Source organism: Cetorhinus maximus, chromosome 14, assembly GCF_964194155.1.
Source record: "Cetorhinus maximus chromosome 14, sCetMax3.hap1.1, whole genome shotgun sequence".
In the NCBI taxonomy this organism is placed as follows: domain Eukaryota; kingdom Metazoa; phylum Chordata; class Chondrichthyes; order Lamniformes; family Cetorhinidae; genus Cetorhinus; species Cetorhinus maximus.
This window is the reverse complement of record NC_135892.1, coordinates 51,084,308-51,103,020: the sequence shown is the minus strand read 5'-3', so window position 1 is coordinate 51,103,020 and position 18,713 is coordinate 51,084,308.

Genomic DNA, 18,713 nt, shown 5'->3' with positions numbered 1-18,713 from the left:
GAGTATCAGGCCAACAAGAAGTGTCAGATAGACACAGGTGCATCATGCAATACAATGACCTTCACAGGTCTGTGCGAAGTGGCTCAACTTGGCAATCCAAAAATGAAACCCTGGAAAGTAAGGTTGAGGCTACATGATGGCATGATACTCATACCGAGAGGATAAATTAGTCTCAGAGCCCAATGCAATTGCAATTTCAGATCATAGATGGGACACAATGGCTGCTCATCTCAGCTGAAGCAAGTCTAAAGTTTGGACTGGTAACCTTTAACGTGCCAACAGTGATTTACAACTTGTAGTAGTACACAAAAACATTGGCTACCAAACAGATTCTAGAAGTGTACGAAGATGTGTTTACAAGGTAGGGATGTCTACCAGGAGAATATCATCTAGAAGTAGATGAGAGTGGAAGACCAGTTCAACATCTGCCGAGAAGAGTTCCAGCTGCCCTCAAGTCAAGTCTAAAAGACAAAACAGAAGAGCTGGAAAAGAAGGGAGTAATCAAGAAAGTGACAACTCCTACAGGCTGGATTAGCAGCATGGTAGCAGTGAAACAACCTGGAAAACCAAGAGTATACCTTGACCCAAAGGATCTAAATAAACAGCTGAAGAGATCTCACTACCTCATGCCAACAATTGAAGGAATTTTGCCACAATTTGCCAAGGCAAAGATTTTCACTACTCTAGATGTGAAGAATGGTAACTGGCAAGTGAAGCTGGATGAAAGCAACAGTTTTCTAACGACATCTTGGATGCCGTTTGGGAGATACAGATGGTTGTGCATGCCGTTTGGCATTTCCGTGGCTCCAGAAAAATATCAACGCAGACAGCATGAGATGGTCAGTGATCTTCCCAGAGTGGAAGCCATAGTGGATGATCTACTGGTCTATGGCTTTGGAGACACAATGGAAGAAGCCATAATGGACCAGAATTTAATATGACTGCCAGGAGAGATGGCCAGATGAATCTAAAGCTGAACAAGGACAAAATGCAACTGAAGATGCCTGAAGTCAAGTGCATAGGCCATGTATTGATGGAAAAAGGTCTTCGCCTGGATCCTGACAAGGTCAGAGCTGCAGCAGTGATGCGAAAGCAGTGCACTGATTTGTTGGATTTTTTTCTTTTTCCCTAATTTGTCAGCTGAGTGTGAACCATTATGCAAGCTCACTGCCAAGGATACTGGGGAACAGAACAAGAAATGGCTTTCACTAAGATCAAACAACTAGTGATAACAATGCCAGTGCTGAAGCACTATATTGTCAATGATGAAGTCACCTTGCAGTGTGACACCAGCGCAACTCTGATGCAGCAAGGACAACCGGTCACATTTGCATCCAGGCCACTAATGCAAATCGAATGACACTGTGCTCAGATTGAGAAAATGTACCTCGCTATTGTTTTTTCCTGTGAGTATTTTCATCAGTACTTGCTTGGGTGAGACAATGTAACAGTGGAGTCCGACCACAAGCCCATTCAAAACATTTTTTGCAAACCGCTTGTAGTAATGACAGTTTTGGGGAAATGTTGGACTGTAGCTTTGAGAATAATCCTGTGTTATAAGATCACATGATCTGTGTAAACCAATGTGTTAGCAGCGCTGGGAACCTCCACAGAGGGTATCCTTCTTTAGATATGGAGCTTGATGCACATGTGTAGTTGCTGCTGCTGTCTTGTAAATAAAGTTAAATGTTTCCACTAAAAAAAGTTGTCTGGAAGATCAACTCTATAACACTACTACTATCTGCTCCAAAGCGACTGCAAAGAATGTTACTTCATTTACAAAGATATCATCCAGACGTGACATACAAACAAGGAAAACAGATGTACATTGCAGACATGCTGTCGAGAGATGAGAAAAGTTGAGGAGGCTACAACAGAGTACAACATCTTTCAGTTTCAACATGAAGCAGAAGCTAGACATGATCTGAAAGCCATCAACTCAGCAGAATCTGACAGACAAAGCAACTTGCTCAAATCAAGCGAACTACCCAACAAGATGCACCTCTCCAAGTGCTGCAGGAAGTAATGATGAAAGGATGGCCTGGGAACATCAAGGACACACCTGTGGTCACAAGTGCCTATTGGGCATAATGAGATGAATTGACAGCCCAAGGTGGCTTCTTGTACAAAGGAAGTAGAGTCATCATCCCTAGGGAGATGAGAGGAGAGATGATGAAGCACATCCATGCAAGCCATCAAGGAATTGAATCTACTCTGAGAAAGGCAAGAGATGTGTTTTACTGGCCAAACATGAGCAATGCAATTAAAGACCACATTGGCTAGTGCAGCGTGTGTAACGCGTACCAAGCTAAACAAGCTAGAGAGCAGTTGATGATGACATCCCAGACAGATCATGGATGAAGCTAGGAGTAGACCTCTTCACTACAGCAGGAACTGACTATCTGGTCACTGTAGAATACTATTCTGACCACTGGGGGTTAGACCAGCTGATTACAATGATGACAGTAGAAATAGTAGAATGCCTGAAACCCACTTCAGTGGCATTCCAGACATGGTGATGAGTTTGCAAGTGAAGAATTCAGCTGGTTTGCAAAGGATTGGGAAATTCAGCACTTTGAATCATCTCCACACTATCCCCAATCAAATGGAAAGGATGAGGCAGCAGTGAAAATGGCCAAAGGAATCATTAAGTAATTGAGCAAACCTAGCACAGATGTATACAAGGCAATCCTCGAGTGGAGAAACAGACTGGCTGAAGGCATGGAAAGTAGTCCAGTCCAGAGACTAATGTTACACTGCATCCAAACTACTCTATCAATAGGAAAAAAGCTACTGAAGCCAGAAGTAGTAAAAGGTGTGAGTGAAAAGATCAAGGTGAAATGACAGAAATCCAAATTTCAGTTTGACAGGTCTGCCAAACTATTACCAGAGCTGAGCATTGGAGAGCCAGTCAGGGTGCAAACATTCAATGCTCTCAACAGGAGTCAGCCCACATAGAAAACTGGCACACACATACAGAAATTGTCACCTCGATCATAAGCAATTGAAATGAACAACCAAATATACAGGCACAACCGCAGGCACATACGAACAACCAGCAAAAGTGTTCCTTCAGCAATCAGGCAGTCAGGGAAAAAGGGATCTCACCAGTTGTACTGAATCCAGAATTACCATCAATCCCAGAGGTCCACGAGTGCCCAGCTGCAATGGAACAACAGTCACCAAGGCAACAAGGGCCACAGGAATGACACCACCCCCACCCCCACTCTCAATCAGTCACCGCTCCCACACAAAAACCCCCAATGTCAGGGAACAGACTGCCTTTCCCAGGTTTGGGTTTGGACATTCCCCTGCTGCAATTGGGCATATTGCACCCACCCCCACAGGGGTCAAACCATCTTCACCCTTGGGAGTTGGCGATCATACTCCACTGATCCTGTGGCCTGCTCTGGCATGCTCCCTGCTCACCTGGAAGCCAAAACTGTCAATAAGCCTGACTTCCAAGCACAGAACCTGTCAGTGCCAAATGGCACATGCCATGGAGCTAAAACTCAGTAGCATTCAGTGAAACACAAACTTACAGGTTTCCCATCAATAGTCTGTTCATCCCTCCCTGCCTGTATAACCTGCCCCAGTAAATTTCCAGGCAGCTACATTAGCATGGTTGGATAAGAGGCCACTATAAGTGCCTTAATGTACAGATGAGCAGTGTCTTGCATTACATGGTATGTGGCAGAGTCAATACTCACCATCAAAGAAAAGCTCCTCAGAGCCATTTGGCATCTATAATTCTAATTAATACTTTGTTTTGCTTTAACAAAAATGCACAGAGTGCTCTAAACATTATGTTAACACATATATATATACATAATGTTACAACAGACGCCTGAGATAAGCTTATTAACTACACACTCACCCACACATCTACCCACCTACATCTAATACCTCAAATCTGCTTTCTCTCTCACACATGCTCTGGCTTTCTGTTTCTAAGTATAGTTTCCGCTTAGTGAGAGGATCAGTTATTTAAAAAGTCTATTTAGAAGAGGTAAAATGCCCAGTAACTGATTAATGCAAAAATCTACTAAAAACGTAAGCTTTGACATTTGGGTTTCTAGTCTCTTCAGATTGTAGCTTTCAGCTTCTACAATCAAACTGGATTCATTGGAATAAAACATTACATTCTCAAGGACTCAACCTAGAACACAACAGTAAGATGTTCATTTTTCCCCAAGTGTTAAGAAATAGTTAGTGAGCAGATTTGTGAGTCACTAATGATCATTATGAAGGAGTTAATGGACCCGAGAGAAATATATTGAAGACAGACTAATATGATACCTGGAGTTAAAAAGGGTGACCCAACAAGTATTGTTGGAGATGATCCTAACTGACCAACCTCCTTGACTTTTTTGAGGAAGTGACAACCCTTATTGACTATGATACATCCTGCACACTCTTCCAAAAGGTATTTGATAAAGTTTCACATAGAAGATTACTAATTACAGTGAGGGCAGAATCGGATTTGCACTAAACACGGTAGCGGGTGGGAAAAACATTTTACCCGTCGGCTGCAATGGCAGCTTTTCACATTGTATCATCCCAAACCCGCCCCATTAATTATGCATTCCCAGGGTACATGCCGTTTCGATGGTGGGCGGGTTCCAATTTGTCTGCCGTGCCTCACGCCACTTCATCATGCCAGACACTACATTTAAAGTACAGCCGCGCTCAGTGCTTCCAGCACAGGACTGCAGCCAAAAGACATGGCCCTGAACGACAAGAAGATTGCAGCCCTCCAGTGCCTTTTGGATGCCATGGAGGGCCGCTGTGATGCCCTCTAACCCCACTCTGGCCGCAGGAGGGGCAGCAACATTATCGCTCCAGCTTGGTAGGCAATAGCAGTGGTGATCAGAGGTTGGCCATCCAATGCAGACAGAGGATGAATGGTCTCATCCATGCAGCCAGGGTATGGCAACCATCTCATCACTTTAAACTCACATACTCAAGCCCATCACACGTTCATTGACATCTCACTCACTGCCAGCTCAAGGGACATTACCACCCATCCTCACATACCCTCACAAGTCCATCTGGTCTCATCTCCTCTGGATACTGCCTCCTCAGCCCTCACCATCTTGAGGCCACTTGCACAAATCAACATGTGCCCCCTCACACACCCTGGGATACCCTCCTTCCCCAGCACAGCTCTCGTCCTGCAGCCTCTTCCCTTGCCTGAGGCCACTTCTCCCCCTTCTCCAAGCAAGCCTTAGCCCTGCGACCATTGGCAAGCCACCCCCACCTTACGGCTGGTCTGGTAGGTAGTGACTTACCCATAAGCCCCCCTAAAAGTGATGTGGTGCTGTCTGTGAAGCCTGGTGCTGGAGACTGCAAGTGCTGACTGAAACAAGGTAGGCAAACAAACCTAGAAGTCCCGAGCAAAGTGCAGCCCACCAGGTGCACGTCACTTATGTGTTGTTGTGAAACACGCCGGCATGTTTTCCCGCCAACATGAGCAGACGATCCAGCAGGGGAGGTGGGGAGAATGATTCTGGAGGGCTGGCCTAGTAATGATATGCAGATGCATTACAATGAGGTTCCCGACATCCGATGGTGGGAAACGCGGCTGAGCGGACGATCGAAAGCTGGTTCCGCGCCATCGTGAAACCGATCACACCATTTGTCCGCTCAGGCCAGCAAACACCAAACGCCTGACACCAGCAGGCACAGAAAATCCTGGCCTCAGTTTTGCATTGAGTTCCAAGCGCCGCACTTCAGGAAGGATGTGAAGGCATTGAAGAGAGTACAGAAAAGATTCACGAGAACAGTTCCAGGGAAAAGAACTTCAGTTACGAAGATAAATTGGAGAAGTCAGGCTGTTATGTGAAAAGGAAGAATGTGCAGGGTTACGGTGAGAAGGCAGGAAAATAGCACCAAGTAACTTGCTCATTTGGAGAGCTGATGCAGACATGATGGACCGAATGGCTCCCTTCTGCGCTGCAGCAATTCTGTGATTCTGTGAAAGCCATGGGGATTCTGGATAAAAAATTGGGTATGAATAAGTAATTGACTGAATGGCAGAAAACAATAGATCCAAAGGTAATATCTGAGTGATGAAAAGTACTCAGGGAGGTGCCCCAAAAATCATTATGAGATCAATGACATTTATAATTTAAATTATTGACGCAGATTCAGAAACTAATATGCAAATTGATCAAATTTGCAGGTGATACCAACAAAGTTGAGGGAGGAAACCCAGAAATTGTCGAATGAATTAAAACATGTGAGTGGACCAAACATGGAAGACACATTGAATGCAAACAAATAAAAACTGTTGAACATGAGGAGGAGAATTAAACTACACACATATTCCATGAATGGTGTTGAAATAAATGAGGATGAAGTTGTTGTAAAGGGTTGTAACAGACTTAATGCCCAACATATCCGACAGATTCATAATAGCTGTCCTGGACAAACCATAAAGCTGATCCCTATGGTGCCAGGGGCCTGGGTTATATGGAAAGAGTAGAGAAATTTGAACTTATCACACTGACAGATGATATTATAGCGATATACAAGATAGTAAATGGTATAGAAAAGGGTTAGTCCAAATATTTATGCGTTAAATTAATTGGGATTAGGACAGGGATACCAATTTGTAACAGTATATTGTAGTTTATGGTATGATAACAAGAAGTTCTTCACACAGCAAGAAATCAACACTTGAAATTGACTTCTGGTCAGAGCACTAGACAGAACAACTCTGGAAACATTTAAGAAATAATTAGATGCATCTGGATGGAGAGGATAGCATTGTTCTGAATGGATGAATTGTGATGGTCTCCTTCATCTTGTAATCTTGTATATATTGTATGCTTGTGCTTGGTCAGGACTGACCTCAGTGGGGACAGAGAATTTGCTTAAAAAAAGAGTGAATCACAAACAGAGTGAGGGAATTTAGTGTGAGTGCAAATTGGGTGCAGATGGAGAAGGAGGTGTGAAGTAATTTAAACCAAGGGGCAACAGATATCAGTACACATATAAAAAAAATCTGAGTAATAAGTCTAAGGGGATAAAATTAAAACTGAGTGGAGGATTCCAACATTAAGGGGATGTGAATGGCATGAAATAAAAATCTGCCAAACGTAAATAATAATCAACAGTTAAGGGGATACTAAACTAAAACACATCTGGTGTAAGGGACATAGACATATATAACATAAGTAGATAGATTTTTACTTAAAATGGTGGAACAGCTTCACTGTCGCTGGGTCAAAACCCTGGAACTCCCTCTCTAACAGCACTGTGGATGTACCTACAGCACATGGACTACAGCAGTTCAAGAAAGCAGCTCACCACCACCTTCTCAAGGGCAACTAGGAATGGAGAATAAATGCCAATGATGCCCACATCCCATGAATGAATAAAAAAATAGCTGAGACTGGTTGTCTGTAATTCCTGAGCCATGTGGGAATGTCAGGAATCTTTACACATGTTCTGGATAACACATGTGTAGGAAGTGCACATCCAACACACCAAGGATTAAATGGCAGCACAGAGGTCACAGTATGAAGTAGGAATGCAGTTGGCATAGGGGATTCAATATTCAGAAAGATAGACAGTTCTTTCAGCTACCATCAATATGAATCTCACGTGATGCGTTATCTTGCTGATGCCAGGGAAAAGGGCATCACTGAATGGATGCAGGGGAGAAAGGGGAAACAGCAAAAAGTCATGATCCATGATATGGGTAAGAAAAGAGTTACGGTCCAACAGACATAGGCCAGGATTTTCCGGCCCAGCCCAACGCCGGACTCTCCCGGCCCCACCGAAAGTCAATGGACCTTTGGCTGTCCCATCGCGTCCCGCGCGGAGGCTCCCGCCGCATCCCGTGCGGAGCCTCCCGCTGCATCCCGCCAGTGATTGTCTCCCCTGGAAGCCTATTCCTCGAATTGAATTTAAAATGCTGCATAGTGACTGAGGGCTTTGGTTTCAGGTGGTTTTTGACAATGTTTACTAATTCGTCGAAAGTCTTCGTATCGGGGGTGTTGGGTGAGTTGAGGCTGTGGATCAGCCCATACGTTTTGCTCCCACATGTGGACCAAAGAATCGCCCTTTTCTTGTCCTCCCCCGTGATGTCGTTAGCAGTAAAGAGGAATGCTAGGTGTTCGATGGAATGAGATTAGTCATCGAAAACAGGGTTGAATGGTTCAAGATGCCCAAACCACAGCATACTTGATGACTAAGGAGACTGCACTTTCAAACAGATTTCAAGGTAGCGACAAAGTAATGTAGCTGGCTTACCACAGCTTTCTTGATTGCCGTCAATTGATCCGATCCCATCCTCATCGCCAGTTTATGTTTTAGGTCATCAGGTTCGATTTGCCCAGTGAATGCTAGCTGAGTCCTTGACATTAACACATTAGTTGGTGCTTGAAACAATACAGGCAGAGAGACCGATTAACTGAACAAACATTGGTAATTTATTAAAACTAAGAACAGAGCACCAACACCTTGTGTGCTTCTTCAATAACCTCCAGCTCTAGACTTACAGTTACCCAAGAAGTCCAGGCTGTGTAGTGATTGGTCAATACCGTCACATGATCAACTGACTACATTCTCTTAATGGTACATAGCACTCCACTTTACCATAGGATAAATGCTTGAAGGGGAGTTACTTACAGAGCTATGGGAAGTGCAGGGGAGTGGAGTAATTGGATAGCTTGATCAATGAGCCAGCACAATGCGCTTAGCTCCTACTGAAATGTATTATTGTGTGACTCTGATTCTGCCCTTGCTTCTCTGTGGGACACAACTATACAGATCTGCCCAGAATGTGACTTTTATCTCTCAGGCAAAGAGACATGGATGCCTTGCTCATTTCTGAACTCGATAAGACAGAAGAATGGAAAAGAAAACAGTTATGTAGATTGCAATAGATTTTGGCACAAATTTCCAAAATTACCATATATAAGGATTGATTGTAAGAATGTTCACAATTGGGAGACAAGCTTTAGCCACCAGTCATGCAGATATCAGGAAAATATGAGCATGATGTTCTTGGACTAGTATAGCTCAGTGATTTACTGTCAAGTCCCTGATTTGGTTTTTTGCTGATTGTATTGGCCTCATCACTCCTGAGCTAAGAAGGGTGGAAATCAGCAGAGCTCCCAATCACTATTTAGATATGCCTTAAAAAATGATTTGCATCAAGCAAGGACAGGATCAAGGTTGGCTTGATTCCCTTCTTGTAAATAACTTGCTGACACCAGTTGTCCATGTCCATACATGAAGTATGGCTATATCAAACTGGTACCTGTGGAACCATACCTCACATGAGACGAGGGGGGGAAATCATGTTGGTGTTGCCATAAAAATGTAATTTCAATTTAAATGGAGGCAACATACATATTTTACATTATACTACATGTCTTTCACTGCATTTAATTATAGTTTTTAACCAAAGAAAGTAAATTAAATTGTACAGCCACAAATAATACCTTTCCACTGTTAATAGTATATCTTGCCAGGTAGTAAATTCCCTTCATTTGAAAACAAAAGGCTCAACACTTAATGCTCTAGAAGCTACATAAACCATTTCAAATTTATTGAAACATGTCAGAAAAATGTGCTCACTTAACCTTTAAGTTCCCCAAGTGGTTTAATGGGTAAATGTGTGATAATAAGCTATGTAAATAAGGAAGGTCCCAGCTTTGATCCGCAGTCTCAACAAGGATAATGGTATAGATTCAACAATGTCCTCCGTATCCTGTGTCAGAAAAGGCAAAAATAAGCCAACATCCGTGCTCCCGATTACGATCCCTGCTAGGAAGTGAGCTTGTATGGATTTTGGATGAGGACAAGTTTAATAAACTTGGAGAGTGGGGGACGAGTTTCTTGTTAGAAACAGTAAACTTTATTAACAGATTCCAGATGAGGCTTCATGCTTGTTCCAAGACCAAGGCTAAAAAGCTCCACCGCTAAGATTCCCCACACTTAGGGCTGATTGGCATTTACAGTCACATGATTCCCATAACAGTCAGAAATAGTTTAACTTACAATCATTAAATTCCTCCCCCTTTACTTTTGTTTTACCCTCTTATTTACAAAACATTTTAACCCATATTATATACAATTATATACAGTTCATGCCGCTATAAGTTTAGTCTTTGAGGAGGTTTTCAGATTCAGGTAGAGTGACGCAACTCTACAGTTGGAGGTTCTTCCATGGGATCAACTAGCACAGGAACTGGAGCTTTGGAGACATCCCTAGACACAGGCAGTTCAGAATTATTTACTTCAGCAGAGACATCAGGTATGTCTATTCTTTGTTGATCTGGCACCTCAGGTGTCGAAGTTTCGACTTGGATTTCAGGTGGATTAACTGGTTGCTGGAGAGTTTCTCAACTTCTGAGATGATCCACGTGTTTCCTAACAATCCTGTTTTCCACTTCTACCTGATAAGATAAAGGTCCTGTTTCAGAGACAATTGTACCAGGACCCTTCTCGGTCCAGTTGCAAAATTTCGTACAAAAACTGTCTCTCCCACAGTAAACTCTCGACCTTTACTGTGAACGTCATGATTTATTATCTGGCTCCCCTGGTTTCTCTCCACCTTCCCCTCTAAATTAGGGAATACTAGACTCAACCTTGTATGAAGTCAGCACTTCATCAACAATTCGGAAGGTGTTAAACACATGGCCACATGAGGAGTTGTGCGATAGCTCAACAGCAATCTTGAAATTTGTGCTTCTAATGTTCCCTCTGATAGTTTCTTCATGCCTGTTTTAAAGGTTTGTGCTGCCCTTTCTGCCAAGCCGTTAGATGAGGGATGGGTTTAATCCCATTTAAGTTCACAAATCTTTGGAATTCAGTGCTTGTGAAAGCAGTACTATTATCTGACACAGTAACCTCAGGTAAGCCATGAACACTGAAACTCTGGTGCTGTTTTTCAGTGGTTGCAGAAGATGTAGGCGATCTCACTTCAAACACGTCCATCCATCTGGAATGTGCGTCGATAATCACAATAAACATGGTACCTAGAAATGGGACCTACATAGTCTATATGTAGTCTAACCCAGGGTCGACCAGGCCATTCTCACGGATGCAGTGGAGCTGAAACAGGCAGCTCCTGTTGTTGCTGACACGAGACAGTGTTTCACCATTTTTTCTATATCACTGTCTATACCTGGCCACCAGATATAACTTCATGCGAGCACTTTCATTTTTGAAATACCAGATGCATACTATGAAGCTCTTCAAATAATGGTTCTCTTCCTTGGACAGGGGTAACGACTCTTGCTCCCCATAACAAGATACCATCTTGACAACTCAGTTTGGATCTATGTACAAAGAATGGATTTAATTCTTCAGGAACTTGTGCATTGGACCATCCTTGTAATAGTTGTTCACTGACTCTTGCTAAATTTGGATCCCGATTCATCCAATTCTTTATTTGTCTCACGCAGACTGGTGGGGAATCCAGAAATTCAACTTAAGTACTATCTCTTGAGGTACGGGTCTGTGTGTAATAATATCCGGCTGAGGGAGACGACTGAGGGTGTCTGCATTTGTTATATGCACATCCGGATGGTGCATAAAAGTGTACTCGTATGCCGACAAAATTAAAGCCCATCTATGAATTCTTGCAGAGACTATCGGTGGGATTGCCTTATCTTCACCAAACAAACCTAACAGTGGTTTGAGTTCTGACAGTATGGTGAAGTCAACAATGCAAATATAGATGGAACTTCTTTACTCTAAATACAAGAAATAAGCCCTCTTTTTCAATTTGAGGGTATCCTTTCTTGGCTGCAGAAAGGGTTCTGGATACATATCATGTCAGTCTTTCAGGTCCATCCTCCATCTTGTGTGACCATACTGCTCCCACTCCGTAGGGAGATGCATCACAAGTGAGTATCAATGTCTTAGACGGGTCATAGTGTACTTGCAGACATGACAAGCGTAATAGCTTCTTGACTCTTGTGGAGGCTTCCTCTTGCTCTGCCTTCCAGGACCATCTGTTGTTCTTCTTCAATAATAAATGTCAAGGAGCTAACACTGTAGATAGATTAGTCAAAAGTCGGCCGTAATAATTACCATGCCCAAAAAAATACTCGAGCTCTGTGACATTGGTAGGAGAGGGCACTTCCTTAATTGCCCTGACTTTCTCCTCTAACGGATGCAACACTTGGGCATCCACTTGATGGCCCAGATACGTAACTTCCTTTGCTTGGAAGGTGCAGTTTTTTTTTAAACGAATGCCAGCCTCTAAAAATCTCTTCAGAACCTCTTCCAGGTCTGCCACATGTTCTGATTCTGAGGATCCTGTGATTAGGACATCGTCCAGGTACACTATAACTCGGGGAAGTCCTTGTAGTAAGCTTTCCATGGCTCTTTGGAAATTCGCAGAAACAGGGAACACACCGAAGGGTAGGCGTGTACATTGGTACAGGCCCTTGTGCGTGTTGATTGTTACATACCCTCTGGATGTGCTGTCCAGCTCGAGCTGTTGATAGGCATGACTCATGTCCAGTTCAGTGTAGGAGCTTCCTCCTGCAAGTTTAACATACAGATCTTCAATCTTTGGGATTGGGTATTTGTCTAACTTCACAGCTTTGTTTACCGTTAATTTATAATCACCACAGATGCAAATTGTTTGGTCCAGCTTTAACACAGGGACTACGAGTGCTGCCCTTTCTGAAAATTGGACTGGCTGGATTATTCCCAATTTCTCCAAACAACATAATTCCACATCTACTTCTTTTTTTAAAGCATAAGGCACAGGTCTTGCCTTAAAAAACCGGGTGTTGCTTCAGGGTCCTATTATATTTTAGCTTGTAGACCTTTGATTTTCCCCAACTCATTTCGGAATACTGTCATACTTTTTTAGGCAACTCTGGAATTCCTCCTGTCCTGACATGAAAAATTTCTGACCAATTTAGTTTGATTTCCTTCAACGAATCACGGTTCAGAAGGTTAAGTCCTTCTCCTGTTACAACAATTATTGGGAGCTCAGCTGTCTGGTGCCTGTATGATACAGGTACAGATGCCTTTCAGCTGTATCTCTTCTCCTGTATATGTTTTTAACTGAGCAGCGGTTTTCTCCAAACTCAATGGCTGGGTCCCTTCTCTGAGGTATTTAAAGGTGGGTTCTCCCACCACTGTGGTCAACGCTCCTGTGTCAGCCTCCATGAGCAGAGGTTTTCCATTTACTTGAAGGGTAACAGTGATTGGTTCAGTTTTCCTGGCCTTCAGATTATGTAGGGTATAAACATCAGCCTCAGTAACTTCTGACTCATCTATATTGTGCACTTCATTTAACTTGACTTGCTGTCTGAATGCCATGATCCAGTCCTGCACTGTTTAACAACATGCCCTTTTTGTGGCAGTAGTGGCATTCTGCCTCTTTAAATCTACAGACTTCAGGTGCATGATTTCCCCCATACCTGTAACACTTTAACTTCTGCGTTACTGGTGAGCTGCTTCCAGTACTTCTTTTTATTTTTCTAGCTGTAGAGACCGTGTCCCGCTTCGCGGTCGCCTCCCTGGTCTTCGCACCATGCCCGGAGGCAGGTTCCCGCCCTAACTGCAGAACGGCGCCATGTTGCACACTCTGCAAAGCTTGTGAATCCCTCTCAGCACTCTCCATTGCTAGCGCTATCTCCATGGTGCGCTTCAGGTCTATCTCAACTTCCGCAAGCAAACGGCGCTGAATGGCATCGTCATTTATGCCGCAAATTAAACAATCTCACAACATGTCGTTTAGAATATCACTTAAGTCACAGTGCTCCATTAACTGTTTTAACTTCACAATGTACGTTGCAATCAACTCACCGGGGCCCTTACTCGAGAATTAAACTTGAATCTTTGCATGATCACTGAGGGTTTAGGCTGAAAATGTCCTGTCACGAGGCCGACTAGCTCGGTGAAGGATCTGGAATTTGGCGCATTCAGAGCCATCAAACTACAGATTAGGTTGGAGGTTTTGGTCCCGCAGACACTTAGGAGAATTGCCTTCAGTTTCTCCGCCACCGTTATTTTGTTAGCTACAAAGTAGAAACTTAATCGCACAATGTATTGACTCCAGTCCTTGGCGGATGAGTCATACGGGTCAATTCTACTATAGAGAGGCATTGTTGGTGAGTATACTTCTTTCCTTCACTTAAAATATCGGAATACTCACAGTCGCGAGACGAGGTGCTGCATCGGCACTTTTTATCCTCGTCGCCAGTTGTAATAAACTTGGAGAATGCAGGATGTGTTTCTTGTAAGAAACAGTAAACTTTATTAACAGACTTCAGAGAAGACTACATGCTTGTTCCAAGACCAAGGCTAAAAAGCTCCACCCCTAAGATTCCCTGCGCTTACGGCTGATTGGCCTATACAGTCACATGAATCCCCATAACAGTAAGAAATGGTTTAACTTACAATCCTTGCAGCAAGATTAGGCTTGACTCTAATGGGCTCCATAGACAGCTCTAGGTTCATACATGGACAAAGATAATTTGGGTCAAAGGCAAGAGGGCTACCATTCCCCATGGAACCGTACCTTAACCTATAGTGCTTTCATGGTATGAAGGCAAAAATTGTGAGAATTTGCTTTCAATATTTAATGTACTTAAAGTAAGAATGACATAGAATGTACAGGACAAAAACAGGTAATTTGGGCCTACAGGTCCATGTCAGCATTTATGCTGCACATGAGCCTCCTCTCACTCCTCTTCATCTAACACTGTCAGCATAAGTTAATATTCACTTCTCGCTCATGTGCTCATCTAACTTCCCCCTAAATGCATCTTTGCTTCTCACCTCAACTGCTCTAAGCTCCACATTCTTAACACTCTTCGGGTAAAGAAGGTTCCCCTGAGTTCGCTATTGAATTTATTGATTATCTTACATTTACGGCCCCTAAGTATGATCTGCCCCAGATGTGGTAACACCTTCTCTACATCTATAACATCAAATCCCTTTATAATTTTAAAGACCTCAACGTTCTCTTTTCTAGAGTAAGGAGCCCCAGCCTGTTCAATCTTTCTCGAAAGGTATAACCTCTCAGTTCTAGTATCATCCTTGTAAACCTTTTTTGCACTTTCTACTTTGTGCTTCGATATGCTTTTTATAATATGGAGACTAGAACTATGCATGGATCTCAAAGTCTAATTAAGGTTCTGTACAAGTTCAACATAACTTCTGTGCTTTTCACTTCTATCCCTGTAGAAATTAAGACTTGTTTGCTTTTTTAATAACCTTACTAACCCACGTCATTAGTTTTAGTGATTTGTGTACCTGTACCTTTAGATACCTTTGCTCCTTCATCCTATTAGACTGCTACTTTCCTAGCAATACGAGGCCTCTTTATTCTTCCTACAAAACTTATCGTCTCACACCTACCTATATTGAAACTAATTTCCCAATTACATGCCCATTTTACAAGCTTATTAATGTCCTCTTGTATTTTGTCGCAGTCTTCCTCAGTACTAACTACGCACTCTAATTTGTTGACAGAATCAAGAAAGGAGGAAAGCATCGAAGAAAACAACATTTAAATTCCCATACAATGAATTGTCCCTTTTGTTTTTATGGAGTATGCAAATAAGTGTTATAAATGATAAACTTTAATTAAGGCTATATTTTTAAAAACAGTTCTCCATTCCCCATTCTATATTGTGTCCACAGCTCTGCTTCTTTCTTCTTGTCCCACTCAACTGCAAAATTGATGCCAGCTGCTGACTTCTTTTGTATTCTATTCTATTATATATTGGTCAAGATAACAGAAAAAGAATGTGTCTGAACCTCAGGACATTCCAAAGCACTTTTCAGCCAATCGAGTACTTTTGAATGGCAGTCACTGTGGCAATGTTTGCAAACGTCACAGCCAATTTGCACACAGCAAGGTCTCGCAAATCACATGATAATGAGGGTGATTCTGGCCTCACTCCCTCCTGTTTTTTAGCATGAACAGGTGGTTGAGAAACAAAGGCTGGGGAATAAACTTTCAGTTGCCATTGAAATTTTGGAGCATTCCTCAATTTTGGCAGTCAGCACTACATGACTGAAGCAGAAAGAAGCCTCAATCATATATTTAAACCAGGACCTTCTGTTATTATTGGGTTATCTCAGAAGATACTGGTTTTCTTATTCGGGAGGAGATCTTGCTGGAGGCAATGGTCTTTCCTTCAAAACTCTTTCATTTACATAACTAACTATATACAAGGTACAGAACATCAGGACATAGCTACAGCTCCTCTCTAAGGTGTTTCTCACTTATCTTCTCTCAGTGAGTGACAGCACTATGACACAGCTTCTTATGCACATGCTCAGTAGCTATTATTAGAGTTAAACCTTTACTCTAACATTTCACCTCCAAGTCTTTATCCCCATTATTATCGTATATATGTCCTCCTATCACTCCTCCTAAAGTCTCTGCTTTAAAGAGATAGCCTTCTTCGTGGTTTCACTGGTCTCCCTGAACAAGTGCGGAGTTCCTTTTGAGGTTATTGAGGATCTGTTCACTCTAAACTCATTCCCTGAGGGTTGTCAATCCTGCTTCCCTCATTTGTGGTTCTGTAGGTGTGATGTTCTCCTGAGGATCAGGATATGCAGCCCATCCTGCTAATGGTTTCCTGCCCATTGAAATCAAGGTTCTCCTGTTCCTTCCGATGATGCCTCTTTGTGTCTGGACCAGATACGATATCTGTGGTTGTAACTCCTCTATTACCGTACCTACCTGTTGCTGTTCTCTGATCCACACCATCTCTCCCCTTTCGAGAGTGGGAATGTCATGAGCCCTGTGCCATTGGTAGAAAATACAGGCTTGACTTGCTCTGCAACTTTCTTTATTTTTACTGGCCTGACCATGGTCTTCTAAAATGGCATTTGGTATCAATGTGTGTGGAAAGAAAGATTAGGTTCTTAGCCTGCAGTCCATCAAAAGCTCACATGGGACGAAACCATTCTACAACCGTGTAAGCGATAACTGAGAAGGGCTAGCTCCACATACGAACGTACAAAATGAGAGCAGGAGTAGGCCATTCGGCCCCTCGAGCCTGCTTTGTCATTCAATAAGATCATGGCTGATCTGTTTGTGTTTTAAGTTCCACATCCCCATCTACCCCTGATAACCTTTGATTCCCTTGCCTAACAAAAAGCTATCTACCTCCGCCTTAAAAATATTCGATGACCCTGCTTCCACCACGTTCTGAGGCAGAGAGTTCCAAAGTTGCACAACCCTCTGAGAGAAAAAATTTCTCCTCATCTCTGACCTAAAAGGGTGACCCCTAATTTTAAAACAGTGCCGCCTAGTACAGGACTCACACAAAAGAGGAAACATCCTTTCCATGACCACCTTGTCGAGACCGTTCACGATCTCATATACTTCAATTAAATCACCCCTCCCTCTTCTGAACTCCAGTGGAAACAAGCCCAGTCTTTTCAACCTTTCCTCATAAGATAATCTGCTCATTCCAGGTATCAATCTAGTAAACCACCTTTGAACCGCCTCCAATGCATTTACATCCTTCCTTAAATAAGGAGACCAAAACTGCATACAGTATTCGAGATGCAGTCTCACCAATGCCCTGTATAACTGAAGCATAACATCCTTACTTTTATGTTTCATTCCTCTCGTAATAAAGGATAGCATTCCATTAGCCTTCTTAATTACTTGCTGTACCTGCATATTAATTTTTTATGACTCATGCACTAGAATGCCTAGATCCCTCTGCACTTCAGAATTCTGTAGCTATTCCCCGTTTAAATAATATTCTGCTTTTTTATTCTTCCTACCAAAGTGAACAACTTCACATTTTCCCACATTATACTCCATCTGCCAGATTTTTGCCCACTCACTCAACCTATCCATATCCATCTGCAACGGATATATGTCCTATCTTTGCATCATCTGCAAATTTGGCTACCATGCCTTCGCTCTCCTCATCTAAGTAATTTATATAAATTGTAAAAAAAGTTGAGGCCTCAGCACAGACTCCTGCAGGACTCCACTCATCACATTCTGTCAATCAGAAAAAGACTCATTTATGCATACTCTCTGATTTTTGCTAGCCAGCCAATCTTCTATCCATGCTGATAGGTTACCCCTGCACCTTGAGCTTTTATTTTCTGCAATAACCTTTGATGTGGAACTTATCAAATGCCTTCTGGAAATCCAATTGCAGTACATCTACAGTCTCCCCTTTATCCACAGCACATGTTACTCCTTCAAAGAACTCCAATAAGTTGGTTAAACATGATTTCCCTTTCAGAAAACCATGCTGACTCTTCCCAATTACTTTGAGTTTTTCTAAGTGCTCAGTTATAACCTCCTTAATGATCGATTTTAACACCCTTTTTTCATTTTTTTCTTAGTAAATCTTTTGTAGTATGTACTCCTCTCTCAGCCTCTCTATTGGACTGAGAGTATTTCGGTGAACTTGTGACGTGGCCAAATCCATATGATGCTGCAAAGGATCGGAAACATCATTGGCAAATTGTGGCCCATTGCCAGAGACGACAATTTCCAGAATGCCATTTGTTGAAAACATCCTCTTCAAAGGGGTAATAATGGCTTCAGAAGTGAGGCCATGTAGCTTCTCTATCCAGCGGGAATAATAGTCTACAACTACAAGAAATACTTTCCCTTTGAATTTGAATAGGACCTTACCAAGATGTCCCCTTGGCCAGGATGGGAAAGAGGAGGGCAGGAATGTCTCCTTCTCCTGTCTGTAAATGGTGCAGGTGACACAGTTGGGGAGCAT